The 19,457-nt window shown below is 47.1% G+C and overlaps 1 protein-coding gene and 1 pseudogene across 11 annotated transcripts in view; both read left to right on the plus strand.

Moving 5' to 3' along the window:
* Positions 1–19,457, plus strand: part of IL34 (interleukin 34) — a 73,900-nt gene that overhangs the window by 40,196 nt on the left and 14,247 nt on the right. For 8 of the 11 annotated variants that reach the window (XM_014536770.1, XM_014536761.1, XM_014536759.1 and 5 more), the window contains one exon: positions 17,724–17,879. The exons of 2 other annotated variants lie outside the window; for them this stretch is intronic. The gene's annotated coding sequence lies outside the window, so the exon portion shown is untranslated. Of the gene's footprint in view, positions 1–17,723; positions 17,884–19,457 lie in introns of all 11 variants that reach the window. One more of the 11 variants, XM_014536764.1, reaches the window with a different exon arrangement.
* On the plus strand, positions 10,929–12,976 carry LOC102258095 (annotated as a pseudogene).

Genomic DNA, 19,457 nt, shown 5'->3' on the forward strand with positions numbered 1-19,457 from the left:
GAGATCCACCTCCGGGCTGGGACAAAGACAGTCTGTGCTAATGCATTTTAACACTCCTTTAACCTTTGCTAACATCTCTTTTCAAAAAAGAGCAAATCCCTAGCTCAGAGCCATCAGCAGGCAAAGCTTTCTGGCTAGAATTTAATTTCATTATTTAACTTTCCTTGAGGTTTTCTTCTCATTTTGGTAAGTGAAAACTGTGTTTCTCTTTCTTTTTTTTTAATTTTTAAAAATATATTTCATTGATTTTTTACAGAGAGGAAGGGAGAGGGATAGAGAGTTAGAAACATCAATGAGAAAGAAACATCGATCAGCTGCCTCCTGTACACCCCCTACTGGGGATGTGCCCGCAACCAAGGTACATGCCCTTGACCGGAGTCGAACCTGGGACCTTTCAGTCCGCAGGCCGACGCTCTATCCACTGAGCCAAACTGGTCAGGGCTCTCTCTCTTTTTGAAGTGAACACATCCTCAAGATTTTATTGTCACACTAGAGGCCCAGTGCATGAAATTCATGCACTTGGGGGGGGGGCGTCCCTCAGCCCGGCCTGCACCCTCTCACAGTGCGGGAGCCTTCGAGGGATGTCCGACTGACAACTTAGGCCCGCTTCCTGGGGGGAGCAGGCCTAAGCTGGCAGTCAGACATCCTTAGCGCTGCCGCGGAGGTGGGAGAGGCTCCGTGAGCCTGGCTTCTGGCTGAGTGGTGCTTCCCTTGTGGGAGCGCACTGACCACCAGGGGGCAGCTCCTGCGATGAGCATCTGCCCCCTGGTGGTCAGTGCATATCTTAGCGAGTGGGTGAGCGGCTTTAGTATATCATTATCATATTATGCTTTGATTGGTTGAATGGACGACCGGACACGCAGTGTATTAGGCTTTTATTATATAGGATAATAAAACAAAACCTGAAGCTTAGCCCTAACCGGTTTGGCTCAGTGGATAGAGCGTCAGCCTGCGGACTGAGGGGTCCCAGGTTCAATTCTGGTCAAGGGCATGTACCTTGGTTGTGGGCACATCCCCAGCAGGGGGTGTGCAGGAGGCAGCTGATTGATGTTTCTTTCTCATTGATGTTTCTAACTCTCTATCCTTCTCCCTTCCTCTCTGTAAAAAATCAATAAAATATATTTTTTAAAAAACACAAAAAAAATCTGAAGCTTAGAACTGGATCACGTGGCCCTTTCTCTTTTTTATTTTATTTTATTCATTTATTTTTTTAAGTCTTTATTGTTGAAAGTATTACATATGTCCCCTTTGTTCTCCAACACCCCCCCACCCAAGACTTCACCACCCTATTGTCTGTGTCCATGGGCTGTGCATATATGCATACAAGGTCTTTGGTTGATGACCTCCCACCCACACTCCCCCGCCTTCCCTCTGGGATTCTGCGCTCTATTCCATGCCTCCATGTCTCTGGATCCGCTCCATTCATCGGTTTGTTTTGTTACTTAGATTCCACATATGAGTGAGATCATGTGATACTTGTCTTTCTCTGACCGACTTGTTTCACTTAGCGAAATACTCTCCAGGCTCCTCCATGCTGTCTCAAAGGGTAAGAGATTCTTCTTTTTTACTGCTACTTGGCCCTTTTAGCTCCTCCCAGTTCAGAATGCTCCCATCACTTACTGGCCGCCATTCTCTTAGACCTGCAGTTGGGCTCCACGCATTCCAGCCTCCGCACAATCTTCTTTGTAGTTTTAACCTTTCTGTGGAAAGTTGGCTTGGTCTGCCCACCATAGCCACTGCGTTTCCTGTCATAATGCCATTTCCCCTGAGCAGACAGGATCCTTGCCTTCTTGCGCTGTGTTACGCTGTGGGGGTGATGCTGGCCATGCATCCTATAGAAAGTCCAGGGGGTTTTAAGAGACCTCTATCAGCACGGAAAGCTGAACTGTTTTTCTCTTAATGAAAGTCTTATAAAGTTGTTGTTTTTTTGCAAATCAATTTAAATAAAAAGTTGAGCCTGGCCGGTGTGGCTCAGTGGTTGAGCGTCGACCTATGAACCAGGAGGTCACGGTTTGATTCCTGGTCAGGGCACATGCCCGGGTTGCGGGCTCGATCCCCAGTGGGGGGCGTGCAGGAGGCAGCCAATCGGTGATTCTCTCTCACCATTGATGTTTCTCTCTCCATCTCTTTTCTTCTCTGGAATCAGTAAAAAAAAAATATATATATATTTTAAAAGGTGAGAAAATGAGAGAAATATGTCTCAAGATATGTAGATGTGGTCTGGCTGGCATGGCTCAGTGGTTGAGCATCCGACCTGTGAATCAAGAGGTCATGGTTTAATTCCCGGTTAGGTCACGGGTTGCGGTCTCGATCCCCAGTGTGGGGTGTGCGGAAGGCAGCCGATCAATGCTTCTCTCCCATCATTGATGTTTCTATCTCCCTCTCTTTCTCCTTTCCTCTCTCAAATCAATAAAAATATATTTTATAAACAGATACGTAGATACGGCCTGAAGAGTGTTGTTAGACACCTGGCTCTGGGCTAGGAAATGCTGAGTAAGGCATCTTGCTGTTTCATGCTTCTGTTGTCTCACGGAAGACACCCCAGCCTGGGGGATGCCCCCGGCATCTGGTGTGGGCGCCAAGCCTCCCAGATGTGGTGACACGGATCCCGGAGCGCGGCGGCTGCCAGGAGCATCCTGCCTGCTGCAAGCGTTGGGCCCGCGCACCCAGGCATGAGTGGGTCTTGCTTGATAAACTGCCTGGGTGGCTTTCCTGAGAAAATGGGAGGGTTAACGCTCACTGTTGCTGCAAGGAGAAGGTGTAAGGCAGTGCCGGCCTGGAACCCGGCCCATCCTTTTCCGAGAAGCAGGCGTTTGAGAACACACCACACGAGCCCAGAGCCTGTCATTCCAGAGAGAGGTCAGATGTGGGAGGGAAGCACATGTTTCGTTCGCGTCAGACACCTGAGCAAAGCTCTGGGTCTGTGACCGCCTCTGCTTGCCTGGTGGGAAAAGGCTTGGTCAGAAGGCGAGGTGAAGGGGAAGATCACTCGGCAGCCCTTGATGAATTAATGGGTCTGGGCTCTAAACGTCAGTGGCTGCCAACAGCAGAAGAGAGTGAAAAACCAGACGTTACATGTCTCCTGTTGAAAGAACCTAGCACCACCCTGGAGACAAGGGGTTTGAACTTGAATCTGACCCAACCTCCATGTGCAGAAATAGAGAGGACAGAGGGACGTGCTGAATTGCACGGTCAGTGTGCGACCACCAGAGCCCAGATGGGGCACGCTATATGCCAGATGTCCCGGGTTCCTCAACAGATGAGTTGTAAGGGAAAGAACAGGATGAGAGGAAACCCCATAGGTTAAAAGAGACGCAAAAGACAAATGAAATTTTATTTTATTTTTTAATTTTTTTATTGCTTAAAGTATTACAAAGGGTATTACATATGTGTCCTTTTTTCCCTGCCCTTGACAATCCCCTGGCCTCCCCTACCCCCCAGTGTCTTATGTCCATTGGTTATGCTTATATGCATGCATACAAGTCCTTCAGTTGATCTCTTACCCCCCTCCCTCCTGCCCCCCAACCCTCCCCGGCCTTCAACTCTCTATCCTTCTCCCTTCCTCTCTGTAAAAAATCAATAAAATATATTTTTTTAAAAACACAAAAAAAATCTGAAGCTTAGAACTGGATCACGTGGCCCTTTCTCTTTTTTATTTTATTTTATTCATTTATTTTTTTAAGTCTTTATTGTTGAAAGTATTACATATGTCCCCTTTGTTCTCCAACACCCCCCCACCCAAGACTTCACCACCCTATTGTCTGTGTCCATGGGCTGTGCATATATGCATACAAGGTCTTTGGTTGATGACCTCCCACCCACACTCCCCCGCCTTCCCTCTGGGATTCTGCGCTCTATTCCATGCCTCCATGTCTCTGGATCCGCTCCATTCATCGGTTTGTTTTGTTACTTAGATTCCACATATGAGTGAGATCATGTGATACTTGTCTTTCTCTGACCGACTTGTTTCACTTAGCGAAATACTCTCCAGGCTCCTCCATGCTGTCTCAAAGGGTAAGAGATTCTTCTTTTTTACTGCTACTTGGCCCTTTTAGCTCCTCCCAGTTCAGAATGCTCCCATCACTTACTGGCCGCCATTCTCTTAGACCTGCAGTTGGGCTCCACGCATTCCAGCCTCCGCACAATCTTCTTTGTAGTTTTAACCTTTCTGTGGAAAGTTGGCTTGGTCTGCCCACCATAGCCACTGCGTTTCCTGTCATAATGCCATTTCCCCTGAGCAGACAGGATCCTTGCCTTCTTGCGCTGTGTTACGCTGTGGGGGTGATGCTGGCCATGCATCCTATAGAAAGTCCAGGGGGTTTTAAGAGACCTCTATCAGCACGGAAAGCTGAACTGTTTTTCTCTTAATGAAAGTCTTATAAAGTTGTTGTTTTTTTGCAAATCAATTTAAATAAAAAGTTGAGCCTGGCCGGTGTGGCTCAGTGGTTGAGCGTCGACCTATGAACCAGGAGGTCACGGTTTGATTCCTGGTCAGGGCACATGCCCGGGTTGCGGGCTCGATCCCCAGTGGGGGGCGTGCAGGAGGCAGCCAATCGGTGATTCTCTCTCACCATTGATGTTTCTCTCTCCATCTCTTTTCTTCTCTGGAATCAGTAAAAAAAAAATATATATATATTTTAAAAGGTGAGAAAATGAGAGAAATATGTCTCAAGATATGTAGATGTGGTCTGGCTGGCATGGCTCAGTGGTTGAGCATCCGACCTGTGAATCAAGAGGTCATGGTTTAATTCCCGGTTAGGTCACGGGTTGCGGTCTCGATCCCCAGTGTGGGGTGTGCGGAAGGCAGCCGATCAATGCTTCTCTCCCATCATTGATGTTTCTATCTCCCTCTCTTTCTCCTTTCCTCTCTCAAATCAATAAAAATATATTTTATAAACAGATACGTAGATACGGCCTGAAGAGTGTTGTTAGACACCTGGCTCTGGGCTAGGAAATGCTGAGTAAGGCATCTTGCTGTTTCATGCTTCTGTTGTCTGTAGCACTGGGCAGGTTTTCATGTTTTGCTTCACGGAAGACAATACCCCAGCCTGGGGGATGCCCCCGGCATCTGGTGTGGGCGCCAAGCCTCCCAGATGTGGTGACACGGATCCCGGAGCGCGGCTCCTGCCAGGAGCATCCTGCCTGCTGCAAGCGTTGGGCCCGCGCACCCAGGCATGAGTGGGTCTTGCTTGATAAACTGCCTGGGTGGCTTTCCTGAGAAAATGGGAGGGTTAACGCTCACAGTTGCTGAAGGAGAAGGTGTAAGGCAGTGCCGGCCTGGAACCCGGCCCATCCTTTTCCGAGAAGCAGGCGTTTGAGAACACACCACACGAGCCCAGAGCCTGTCATTCCAGAGAGAGGTCAGATGTGGGAGGGAAGCACATGTTTCGTTCGCGTCAGACACCTGAGCAAAGCTCTGGGTCTGTGACCGCCTCTGCTTGCCTGGTGGGAAAAGGCTTGGTCAGAAGGCGAGGTGAAGGGGAAGATCACTCGGCAGCCCTTGATGAATTAATGGGTCTGGGCTCTAAACGTCAGTGGCTGCCAACAGCAGAAGAGAGTGAAAAACCAGACGTTACATGTCTCCTGTTGAAAGAACCTAGCACCACCCTGGAGACAAGGGGTTTGAACTTGAATCTGACCCAACCGCCATGTGCAGAAATAGAGAGGACAGAGGGACGTGCTGAATTGCACGGTCAGTGTGCGACCACCAGAGCCCAGATGGGGCACGCTATATGCCAGATGTCCCGGGTTCCTCAACAGATGAGTTGTAAGGGAAAGAACAGGATGAGAGGAAACCCCATAGGTTAAAAGAGACGCAAAAGACAAATGAAATTTTATTTTATTTTTTAATTTTTTTATTGCTTAAAGTATTACAAAGGGTATTACATATGTGTCCTTTTTTCCCTGCCCTTGACAATCCCCTGGCCTCCCCTACCCCCCAGTGTCTTATGTCCATTGGTTATGCTTATATGCATGCATACAAGTCCTTTGGTTGATCTCTTACCCAACAGACAAAGCTAACAGCCGAACTGTAGTGTCGAGAGATGTACACTTGGTTGATGAAACCAGAAAGAAGCCCAGCCAGGCAGGCGATGCTTGCTTTTGGGAGCTGTGATTGAGATGGGGCTTAGGGAGGGAGGGCCTTTGGGGGTGGCAGGCCAGGTTCTGCTTCTTCATTGGGTGGTAGTTATAAGGTGTGATTTTCTTATAATAATATATGTAACCATACATTTGTTTTTGGTTATGTATCCATGTTTTATTTTAAAACATTTAGACAGCAACGCATAAAATGTGCAACAGGCTACCTTTTATAGGCAAAAAGGAAGGAACTATAAAAATTATGTTTCTATTTCAAAACATATAGAATGCAAGGATAAACCAGAAACTAATAAAAATGTTTATCAGGGAGGGAGAAACGGGGGAGAAAGATAGGGACTAGAAGCTAGACCTTTCTGAACATACCTTTTATAGTTTTTACTTTGGCATGATAGAAGGGCTTTATATAATTAAAACACACAACAAATTAACATCCCTAAAAATAAGAGAGAAATGGAAATATAAGATCTTTAAATTTTTTTTTATTGATTAATTAGAGAGAGAGAGATACATCGATTTGTTGTTCCATTTATTTATGCATTCATTGGTTGCTTCTTGTAAGTGCTCTAATAGGGGATCAAACTCACAACCTCAATGTATTGGTTCAACACTCTAACCAACTGAGCTACCTGGTGAGAACTGAAAATATAAGATCTTTTGACTATACATTCCCAGTGGGAATATAACCTAAGATAAAAAGAACCACAGAGAAATCTTACAGAATTGCCTTATGGTGAAGTTATATTCCTGTTACCATTTGAAACTACTGTACACAGAGAAGGATAGTCATCTAAGTGTCATTAGGAAACAAGATTTTCCGCACAAGACAAAAGAGATGCAAATAATAACCTAAAGATGTTTTTAAAAACCTTATCATTCTAATGATTTATGTACAAACGAATGACTTACTTTCCTATTTCTAAAAAATATAAATTTCCTGGAGCTGAAAAGGCCCATGCACACTGACACCTGAGGAGTAACGAGACAGTATTCAGGCTGTGGTTTCTAAGTACCATTTCCCACTGAAAGGGTTATTTGGAAAAGGAGCTGATTTCAAGTCTGAGACAGAAAATACACGAGAGAAGCGTGGAACCTCCAGTCATACCTGAAAGCAAGGAAGCTATGGAAGACGACCGGACTCATGTCAACAGCACAGGAACCGACGGGAAGGAACTCCCACTAGCCAAGTGATGAAGTAATCCGAGCAGCCCAAACCATGACAAACAGCCGCTTTGGAAAACAGCTTGGCAGTTTCTTATTGTTAAAGCTCCAGGGACTTGCACCTGGTTACCCGAGAGAAATGAAACATATGTCCTCAGAACACCTGCATGCAGATGTGGGTCGCAGCCCTACTCACACTTGAAAAACCCTGGTGCAACGGAATGCTATTCAGCAATAGCAGGAACAGATTAGTGATACACTCAGCAACATGGATGGGCTCCTAATGCCTTTGTCAAGTGAAAGAAGACAGGGCAGAAGTGAGGACGTACTCTATGGTCCCATCTTTTTATATATGGAAAAGATAAAACTCTAGGAGAAGGAATTAGATGAGTGATTGTCAGAAGTGTGGGATGGGGAAGGGACACAAGGGAACGTTTGGGGGCGATAGAAATGTTCTGTGTCTTAATAAGGTGTTGGTGTAAATATTTGTTGAAACTCATCAAACTGTACAGCTAAAGAGTGAACTTTTGAAAAATTCTCCCTCGAGGATATTTCCCCATTGATTTTTAGAGAGAGTGGAAGAGAGAGGGAAAGACAGAAATATCAATGTGAGAGAAGCACATCCATTGGTTGCCTCCTGCATGCGCCCCGACCAGGTCGGATGGGGGAGGAGCCTGCAACCAGGTATGTGCCCTTGACTGGAATTGAACCCGGGACCCTTCAGTCTGAAGGCTGATGCTCTATCCAGAGCCAAACGAGCTGGGACAAGAGTGTGAACTTTAATGTACATCAATTATACCTTAATAAACCTGACTTCAAAGTAATTTCAATGGATTGAAATATAAAAATTAAAGAGTGAATGAATTCAAAATTATACTGGAAAACATTATTGATTATCTTTAGAGGATGCTACAGAACAACTCATTTGCTAGCTGGTAAGTGAATGGAAAGAATCAAGCTTTTATCCTGCTCTAAGATAGGAAAATAGACGAGGGAGGAAAATTCTGTTATAGAAGAATCACAGTAACACATGTAAAAGGAAAGAGAGAGTTAGAAAGTCATCACCTAATGAAATACTGGATCGAGGCTGTAGTCATCAGTGTCTGATGACAGGTGAAGGTTGATGGAGAAGTTTATAGTGGGTGGATCAGCAAGAAAGAGCAGACATTAGCTCACTAAAGTGGGACAAGCAGACATTCTGTGCCTCCTGATGTAATGCAATGCCTCCTGGGAAAATTATACCTGAGCCCAGTGAAGCTTCTCAATCTGAATATTAGAAATACAGCGATAAATATGTTAAATGACATGCCAGTGATGTAACCCGCCAAATCCAGAAGCTGGGGAGTCCATGGACAAATGACCCAGTTTCTTCAACAACAACAAGAAGGAAAAGTACATTATTATATATTAAAAAGTCTTAAGAATTCAAACACGACAAAGCTACAGAAATCAAGACAGTATGGTATTGGCATAAAGTAGACACATAGAACAATGGAATAGAATTGATAATTCAGAAATAAATTCATATCTGTTTATGCCTCTGTGGTCAACTGATTTTTGGTGAACCAAGAGCATTTCCTGGGGAAAAGAAGTCTTTTCAAAGAGGTGCTGGGACACTGGATGTCCACATGCAAAGAATGAAGTTAGGCTTGTATCTCACCCCATAATCATAAATTAATTCCAAAGGGATCAAAGATCTAGGTATAAGAGCTAAAACTATGAGACTCTTAGAATAAAAAAGCATGTATTTGTGGCCTTGGATTGACAATGACTTCTGAGATATGTCACCAAAAGCACAAGCCACCAAAAAGAGAAGAAAAATATAAATTGGACTTCATCAAACTTAAAAAATTTTGTACATCAAGGGACACTATCAAGAAAGTGAAAAGACAACCCACAAAATGGGAGAAAATATTTACAAATCATATATCTGAAAAGAGCCTAGTACCCAGAATATACAAAGAACTCTTACAATTCAAAAATAAAAAGATAAACCAGTTAAATTTGGGAAAAGGATTTGAATAGATATTTCTCCAAAGAAGATACACAAATGGCTCATAAGCACATGAAAGGATGCTCAACATTATTAGGCACCAGGAAAACGAAGATCGAACCACAATGAAATACCATTCACACCCACTACGATGGGTATGACAAAAATGGTAGATAATAAGTGTTTGCGAGGATGTGGAGAAATTGGAGCCCTCATACACTGCGGATGAAAATATAAAACGGTATACCTGCTTTGGAAGACAGACTGGCAGTTCCTCAAAAAGTTAAACATAGAGCAACCATGTGACCCAGAAACCCCATTCCTAGGCATATACCAAGAGAATTTAAAACATGTCCCCACAAAAACTGGTTCTCAAATGTTGATAGCAATCCTATATAATAAGGAGGGAATATGCAAATTGACTGCCACATCCTCACACAAGTTGGCCGCCACAAGATGGCTGGCAGGGGAGGGCAGTTGTGGGTGATCAGGCCAGCAGGGGAGGGCAGTTAGGGGTGACCAGGCCAGCAGGGGAGGGCAGTTGGGAGCAACCAGGCCTGCAGGGGAGGGCAGTTAGGGGTGACCAGGCCTGCAGGGGAGGGCAGTTAGGGGTGACCAGGCCTGCAGGGGAGGGCAGTTTCGGGGAACTGGGCTGGCAGGGGAGGGCAGTTAGGGGTGAACAGCCTGCAGGGGAGGGCAGTTGGGAGGGACCAGGACTGCAGGGGAGGGCAGTTGGGGGCAACCGGGCTGGCAGGGGAGGGAAGTTTGGGGTGACTGGGCTGGCAGGGGAGGGCAGTTGGGGGTGAACAGCCTGCAGGGGAGGGCAGTTGGGAGGGACCAGGACTGCAGGGGAGGGCAGTTGGGGGCAACCGGGCTGGCAGGGGAGGGAAGTTTGGGGTGACTGGGCTGGCAGGGGAGGGCAGTTAGGGGTGAACAGCCTGCAGGGGAGGGCAGTTGGGAGGGACCAGGACTGCAGGGGAGGGCAGTTGGGGGCAACCGGGCTGGCAGGGGAGGGAAGTTTGGGGTGACTGGGCTGGCAGGGGAGGGCAGTTAGGGGTGAACAGCCTGCAGGGGAGGGCAGTTGGGAGGGACCAGGACTGCAGGGGAGGGCAGTTGGGGGCAACCGGGCTGGCAGGGGAGGGAAGTTTGGGGTGACTGGGCTGGCAGGGGAGGGCAGTTGGGGGCGATCGGACTGGCAGGGGAGCAGTTGGGTGTTGATCAGGCTGGCAGGGGAGTGGTTAGGGGGTGATCAGGCTGGCAGGCAGAAGCAGTTAGGGGCAATCAGGCAGGCAGGCAGGCGAGCGGTTGGGAGCCAGCAGTCCTGGATTGTGAGGAGGATGTCTAACTTCCAGTTTAGGCCCGATCCCACAGGTCTATGCAAAGAGCAACCTTCCAAAAATCCCACTTCTCTAAATCCCACAGGGATCAGGCCTAAACCAGCAGTTGGACATCCCCTGAGGAATCCCAGATTGGAGAGGGTGCAGGCTGGGCTAAGGGACAACCCCCCCCACCACCACCAGTGCATGAATTTTGTGCACTGGGCCTCTATTTTTCATAATAGCCAAAATATGAGAACAACCTGAATGCCCATCCACTGATGAATGGATAGAGAAAATGTGTTATATCCATACAATGGAATATTATTTGACAATACTAAAGAGGAACGGAGTACTGGTCCTGGTGGTAAGATAGTGGCCATGGGGTGCATTGTGGTCATGGTGGTGACCAAGTCAGAGCTGCTGGATGACAAAGAAGCAGTCTTTCAAAGAACAAGGAAATGCATATCATGCCAAGAAAGATTACGATGAAACTTATAACTATTATGTAAGAACCACAGCCATGTTATGGGATTTGAGAAACTTGATGATGCTCAGCAAGTTCTAGGAAGCCCTTGGAGATGCACAGTAGTCAGTAGGGTTGGATGACAGCTGGGTGGGGAAGTCTACCAGAGGGCAAATGCCACCTATGTCTAGGGAGTGGCCATAGCAGCTTGTCAGTTTCCAGCGAGCCCTAGAACTGGATCACAAAAATGCTCAGGCATGGCGGGAGTTTGGGAACGCTAATGCAGTCAAGGACTAGGGGAAAATAGCTGAAATGGATTTAGAGAAGTGGGATTTTTGGAAGGTTGCTCTTTGCATAGACCTGTGCCCTAAAATTTGCCCCTGCCTGCCATTGCTTCAAAATCCTCCAAGCAGAATATTTAGCCATGCTGGGTCATTCTCCAGAAGCACAGTCGGTGGCCGGTGACATTTTTACAAATGGATCCACCAACGTGGATGCTCTGTATGTCCGAGGTCTTTGCCTGTATTACGAAGGCCGTATCGAGAAGATGGTTCAGTTTTTTGTACAGGCTCTCAGGATGGCTCCTGACCACGAGAAGGCCTGCGTGGCTTGCAGAAATGCCAAGACACTTAAAGCAAAGAGAGATGGGAATAAACCACTTAAAGAAGGGAATTGCAAGCTAGCAAAGGAACAGTCCATCAAAGTCCTGGGGATAGACCCCAACACTATAAAAACAAATGCTAAATTCTTTTCGGGTACAGTTCATTCCAAGCTTAGGGAACCATATGATGCAATAGAAGACTGCACAGATGCAGGGAAGCTCGGTGGCATGTGTGTGAAAGCCTTCTGGAGAAGAGCTCAGTGCTACATGGACACTGAGGACATGATCAAGGGTCTGAAGAAGCAGGAGGCCTATGAAAACGTGTATTGGGCAGAGAAAACACACGAACAGGAGCAACTAAAAAAATTCACAGCTGGAACTGAAGAAGGGTAAAAGGAAAGATCACTAGCCCTGGCCAGGAAGCAACCAGTGAATACATATAAAAGTAGAACAATAAATCCATGTTTCTCTCTCCCTTCCCCCTTCTCTCTCTCTCTCTCTCTCTCTCTCTCTCTCAACTCCATAAGTAAAAATAAAAAGAGGAAAGATTACTACAAGATTCTGGGAGTGGACATGAAGCCTCTGAGGACAAGATCAAGCCTTTATTGGAAGTGGACTTTGATGCACCATGTGGCTGGGCACAGCGGAGCCAGTGAGAAGCGCTGGAGCGGGAGGAGGAGAAATTCAGGGAAGTTGGGGAAGCTTTTACCCTCCTCTCTGATCCCAAGAAATAGACCCCTATGACAGTGGACGGGACCTGGCTGAGGAGGGCATAGATATAGGTGATTCGATGCAAATATCTTCCAGGCTTTCTTCACTGGTCCAGGGCCTTCAGCTTTGAAGCATCTGGTCCAGGGAATTTTTTTTCAGTACGACTAATGCAAGGAAATCATACAGAAGCCAGAGAAACAGACTTGCTCAGTTTGACCTTGAATATGGACGCCATTCACCTGCTCCTGTCCTCTGTCTCCATGTTCTTAGAGCAGTTTTGTTCTCTCAGTTGGATACCCCGTGTCTGTGTGAGCCACACGGTCGGTTTCGTGTGGACTCTCCCCTTGGGTTGCAGAAGGCTACTTTCTCTGTGTGGTCACATGACCTCTGTGGGAGCAGGGAGAGACAGCAAGCCCTTCTTATAGGCACTAATCCCATCATGAGGGCCCCACCCCATGACTTCATCCAACACTGATTATCTCCCAAAGTTCCCGTTGCCAAATACCATCACATTGGGAGTTAGGGGTTTGACCTGTGAATTTGTGGGGGGAGATACAAACATTCAGTTTATAATGTGCTATAAGATGAATGAAAACATTATGCTCAATGAAAGAAGTAAGTCATAAAGGATCACAAATCATATGACTGCATTTGTATGAAATGTCCAGAACAGGCAAACCCATAGAGCAGGTTAGTGGTTGGTTGCCAGGGACTGGGGAACAGGAAATAGACAGTGACTGCTAATGAATACAGAGTTTATTTTTGGGGTGATGAAACTGTTCTGGAATTAGATTGTGGTGATTGTTGCACAACTTTCTGAATAAACTAAAAAAACACACACAAACCCCCCCCCCACACACACACACTATATTGCATGCTTTGAAATGCTGAATTTTATGTCATTGAACTATATCTTAATTTTTTTAAAGGAAAAAGATGTAAAAGACATCAATCAAGGGCACTAGGTGTGGCTACCTTGTGGGGCTCTTGATTCTGTCATCTTATAAGAAATGTCCAAACTTGCAGAGATTTTTTTTAGGTTTATTTGAGCCAAGCTGACAATTGCCAGGATTGAGAAAACGCTCCGGAGAATGGCAGTTTTACAGCTTATTTTATTTTATTATTATTTTTTAAAATATATTTTTATTGATTTCAGAGAGAAAGGGAAAAGGAGGGATAGAAACATTAATGATGAGAGAGAATCAGCACGCCCCCTACTGTGGATCAAGCCCGCAACCTAGGCCTGTGCCCTTGTCCAGAATTGAACCCAGGACCCTTCAGTCTGCAGCTGACACTCTAGTCCAGGGGTGGGCAAACTTTTTGACTCGAAGGCCACAATGGGTTCTTAAACTGGACCGGAGGGCCGGAACAAAAGCATGGATGGAGTGTTTGTGTGAACTAATATAAATTCAAAGTAAACATCATTAAATAAAAGGGTGGCAAGATCACAAATCTCAGTTATTTGGGACTTTGGTTCCCTTCAGAAAAAAGGATAAGTTCCACTAAGTGTCAATTCTATTTCAGATCCCTCTATTTCCCCAAGCACAGTACTTACTAGACATACTAGAGGCCCGATGCACGAAATCCGTGCAAGGGGCTTGGCCCCCCCGTCGCTGCCATGGCTGCCTCTGCTTCGGCCCCGTCCAGAAGGTCGTCTGAAAGGACTTCCAGTCTAATAAGCATATTACGCTTTTATTATTATAGGTAATTAGTATTTAATAAATCCTCAAATGCCAAAATGTTCTAAAATTGTTTAAGCCTAAGGACTGAAAATTAAAGACTGGACATCAAGGAGAACTTTCTTCAAGACCCAACTCTGCCATAAAAAGGCAGGGCTTTTATTACAAGGTTATTCTCTGTGGTATGACTGCTCTGAGTCACACTGTGGATGAGCCTACCATGTCCATGAACATGGGATGCTACAATGTCCAGTAGCTCCTTGGACTGAAGAAGACTGAATGCTGCTTGGATGGGTCTGTAAAAATCACTCTTCTTCTGCTAGACATTTTCTATAAGCTTTCAGTCCTTTTCCTGAATAATCAGAGTTAAATTACGTCTGGCAATAGGATCTGGGTCTATGACTTTGACCACTTCTAAGACACATGTCTTAAGAGCTTATTAAGAGCTATATTTTCCTCAATACAAATTTCTTTGAGCTAATTCAGGGGTGGGCAAACTTTTTGACTCGAGGGCCACAATGGGTTCTTAAACTGGACCGGAGGGCCGGAACAAAAGCATGGATGGAGTGTTTGTGTGAACTAATATAAATTCAAAGTAAACATCATTACATAAAAGGGTACGGTCTTTTTTTTTTTTTAGTTTTATTCATTTCAAAGGGGCCGGATCCGGCCCACGGGCCGTAGTTTGCCCACGGCTGCTCTAGCCACTGAGCAAAATTGGCTAGGGCTGCAGCTTATTTTATATATTAGAATACAAGGAGACAAAAGGAGGAGGGGTTAATATGGAGTCTGTTGGTGGTAGATTAAGGGGGCAGGAGAAAGCAAAGCAGGGAAATCTCTGCGGTTGGATAAAAAGGCAAAAGAGAGAAAAACAACACTTCTTTACACTGGTGGGTGCGGGCAGTTAATGATTGACATTTACAGCACATAGAGGTGGAGTGCGAGGAACAAGATAACAATGAGGGGTCTGAGGTCTGGTGATTGGAGAAGGAGATTACGCAGACATTTCAGAAGTATGTTATCTTAGTTGCAAAAGGGCAAAAGACAGGTTCACTTAAGGTAAAGGTTGACCTTCGTCAAGGGAACTGCATGCCCAGGTGTGACTACCTGCATGACCTGCTTTTAGTTAGAAATGTTTATGTTTAGACCATTTCATGTGGTTACTCTCAGTTTCTGAGTTTGTAGGGCCCATTCTGCAGGCCTCCCCTGAGCTTGTCAGGTTTAGTATGTGGCCCCTTTTTCATCCACAATTCAAACAAAAGCAACTTAAAAAAAGGACATTTTAAAAAAATAATCAGGGAAAATTGAACATGGATTCTAGATTAGATTATATAAGGAATTATTGATTTGAGAATGTGCAATAATAGTAGTGTGATTCTATATTTTTAAAAATCCTGCCCTAGCTGGTTTGGCTCAGTGGATAGAGTGTCGGCCTGCGGACCCAATAAAAATATATTTAAACAAAACAAAACAAAAAAACAAATATCCTTACATACTGGTAAAATGGAATGTCTGAACGTTGCTTTAAAATACTCTAGGGAGCCCTCACCGGTTTGGCTCAGTGGATAGAGCGTCGGCCTATGGACTGAAGGGTCCTAGGTTCGATTATGGTCAAGGGCACATGCCCGGGTTGCAGGCTTGATCTCTAGTAGGGGGTGTGTAGGAGGCAGCTGATCAATGATTCTCTCATCATTGATGTTTCTCTCTCTCCCTCTCCTTCCTCTCTGAAATCAATAAAAATATCTTAAAAAAATACTCTAGGGAAAAAATTGGGGGGATGGGTGAAACAGGAATGTCAGAGGATTGATTTTTTAAAAATTGATTTTAGGAAGAGAGGAAGGGAGGGAGGGAGAGCAAGACAGAGAGGGAGGGGAACATAGCTTTGTTGTTCCACTTATTTATGCTTCTTGTATGTGCCCTGTCCAGGATCAAACCCACAACCTTGATGTATCTGATGACGCTCTAACCAACTGAGCTACCCGGCCAGGGCTGATGATTTTTGAAACTGAGTAATGGTCATATGGGGGCCACTACATGAGTCCACCATTACAATTTGTATACTAAAAGGTTTTGTAGAATAATTCAAGTATGGCCGAGGAAAAAAAGAACACCTTGATTAGCACTGAATTCCAGAAAGTTGCTCTTCCAAGAGGAGCTTCTGGCTGGGCCTAGGGCAGCGCTAGCACCTCTGTCCCCGGAGACCTCCTGACCTGGGCCGGAGCTTCGTTCTGAGGGGCTGAGTCCCCTGAGCCACCCCCAGAGGAGGCTTTGGGTTGGAATCGATCTGGCTCCTGACAGGCCATTTGCAGACATGGGCCGTTCCCATGCTGCGGAGATTAGCTTTTGCTGTGTAACAAACTACCCCCAAGTTTAGTGGCTTAAAGCAAGCATTGAATCTTTCTCAAGATTCTGTGTGGTGGCTGGGCTTCTGGGCTGAGGTGCCTGGGGCCAGCTGGTCTCACTCACATGCTGGGGACCTCGGCAGCACCTCCTATAGGAGGCGGGAGGTGTTTACAAGACTCGGAGAGAGGACAAGCCTCAAGGCACAGGCACATCCATAGGTGAGAACACGTCCCAAGGCCACGCCCAGGGTCACGGGCTGGAGAAACAGGGACTCCTTTACAGGGAGGACTTGTACTGAAGGGCAGCCAAGGGCGCGAGCATTCTGACCCAGAGCACTTCTCTGATGAGACCAACTCCACCGATGCGGCCAAGGGAGGGTCCTGTGCTATTCAGGTGCCCCAGGTCTAGCGTTGTCTTTCCGCATATAGAACAGAGGTGGTGGGTGAAATTTTACTCAGAAATACAGACCCTGGGCTAATGGAATTCACCAGAGTAATTCATTCCTGTTTCTGCTTTTGTCTGCCTCCCTTTTCCTGTGGCCTAAACTCAGTCCTACTTTCCTTCCACCTCCTCTTGACTAGAACATCTGTGACTCACTCTTGGTGGCGGCTCACTGTCCCTCCCCACGTTCTCAGAGGACAGAGTGGCTTGATTCACAGGAGGAGGGGGAAGTTGGGCGTGTGGCCTGGGGCCAGCTGCCTCCCCCGTGAACCTTGTTTCCTCATCTAGAGGATGTGGGGGTTGCATGGAATGCCTCAGAGGCCCCTGCGGCCCAGCCCTGCTCGCAGGGAAGTGGTCAGGCTGGAGCAGGTGGTCCAGTGCTGTGTCCCCTGGGCCTCCAGTCAGGCCTGGCCACTTTGGGGAGAAGAATGCTCTGTGTGGGTGTAATAGATTGGTTGCAAAAGTGGCCCCAATTCTTCACATGCACACCCCATCCATGCCTTTTGCAATGATGCTCTGCAGCTCCTTTCATCAAGAATAGAGCGTCGGCCTGCGGACTGAAGGGTCCCAGGTTCGAGTTCGGTCAAGGGCACATGCCCGGGTTTTGAACTCAATCCCCAACTGGGAGTGTGCAGGAGGCAGCCGATCAGTGATTCTCTCTAACTCAGTCCCCAACTAGGAGTGTGCAGGAGGCAGCCGATCAGTGATTCTCTCTCATCATTGATGTTTCTATCTCCCTCTCCCTTCTTCTCTGAAGTCAATAAAAAGAAAAAAGAAAAGAAATGGAGTCCGTGTACCCCCACTCCCTTCCCCTGCCAATCTGCTTTGGTGGATAGAATGTGGTAGAAGTGATGGTGTGATTGATTGTCTTATGCCTCAGCCTTCAGGCCATTTACTCATTTGCTTTCTTTCTTAGAATCCTGCCTCTGTCACAAGAACACACTTAGGTTAGCCTGCTGGAAGGGAGTCATCCCAGCTGAGGCACTGAGACCAGCCAGCACTCTGCCAGCCTACCAGTGTGAGTGAGCCCAGGCTAGATCAGCCTAGCCCAGCCCAGCCCAGCCCAACCCAGGTAGGTGAGTCCCAGCCAATCTGTAGATTTGTGAAAAATAAGAAATGATGGTTGTTTCAGCCACTATAGTTTTGGGGGTTGTTGCACAGCTGATAGAGTGTGTGTGTGTCCTAAATAGAACCCTGTATCTCCTCATCAGGCTGGACTGGCTCTGGGTTTAGCTGCTGGACTCTAGTCTGGTTCCTGGCTCCTGCACCTCGGAGGTGGAGCCGCTAGGAGGGGCAGGTGGCTTGGGAAAGGAGGGGAGAACGAAGGCCCCGGAGAGCAGGCCCTGCTGCCTAACCTGAATGAACATGGCAATGTAGTTGCTGCCCTGAAATGCCTTTTTGAAAAGTCTATTTTTATATATTAAAAATATTTTTTTATTGATTTCAGAAAAGAAAGGAGAGGGAGAGAGAGATAGAAACATCAATAATGAGAATCATTGATTGGCTGCCTCCTGCACTCCCCCTACTGGGGATTGAGCCCACAACCCCGGGCATGTGCCCTTGACCAGAATTGAACCCAGGACCCTGAGTCCACAGGCCAATGCTCTATCCACTGAGCCAAACCGGCTAGGGCATAAGTCTAGTTTTATATCTTTAAATCAAAATTATACCTGCACCTGAACTACAGAATCAAATAGTCCAGTAGGACCCTGGTATGAACAACAGCAGGCTTCTGTCTGCTCCCTCCTCCCCACTTCCTGCTCCCCAGACTCAGGACTTTCACTTTTTCAAAAAGCAATGCATGTATTTCTCCTTCAACATAACGCGCTCATGTTGCCACGTCTTCCTTTGAGGCATCACCTGTTGGCTTCCCACCGGGGGAGAGTTCGCCCCGTCACCCGATTCCCTCCTCACATGCCACTGCCTCCCCAGCTCCTTGACCTCCAGCTCCCCTGAGCCGTGATTCTGTTAAGTTAATGTTCACTTCTTACTTGCTCCTGCGACTTTGCTCTTCACAAATGACTTGGGCAGCATCATAGTCCAACTTGTACTTTCTTACACAGCTTTTCCCTGCACGGCTTCCCAACGGCTGTTCTAGGCCCCAGGGGTGGGTTGGGGGTGGGTGGCTCTGGCTTCTGGGTCATTAGGTAACTCCCTCTTGCTGTCCTCCTTGGCTTTGCTACCTCCCCCTGCCCCTCCCCCTCATTTCAGGGGGCTCCAAGGGAGGGTGTAACCACAGATGGAGCCCAGGACTCTGTGCCGTGGCGGGAAGGCAACCGTGACCCCGTTTCTCCCTTTCTCAGCTTCTCCATCAGGGCCTGGTGGTCCAGGGTTTGTGGTCCCGGGTGGGGCTCAGCACTGGGGCCTTTCCGGGAGGTTTCTGAGTGAGGAGGTTGCCAGGAGTGTTGTGGGGTGTGGACGGGGCACAGAGCCTGACGTGCATGTGGTTGGTGAGGTCTGGGCTGAGGGATGCTCCAGCCGTGGAGCAGGACAGGACGGGAGACCATTGCCTGGACCCCCGGGTCACACCCCGCAGTCACACCCCATGGTCAGCACCTCACGGTCACACCCCGCGGTCAGCACCCCGCGGTCACACCCCGCGGTCACACCCCACGGTCACACCCCGCGGTCACACCCCACGGTCACACCC

The sequence above is a fragment of the Myotis brandtii genome, unplaced genomic scaffold (assembly GCF_000412655.1).
Source record: "Myotis brandtii unplaced genomic scaffold, ASM41265v1 scaffold165, whole genome shotgun sequence".
NCBI classification, from domain to species: Eukaryota; Metazoa; Chordata; class Mammalia; order Chiroptera; family Vespertilionidae; genus Myotis; species Myotis brandtii.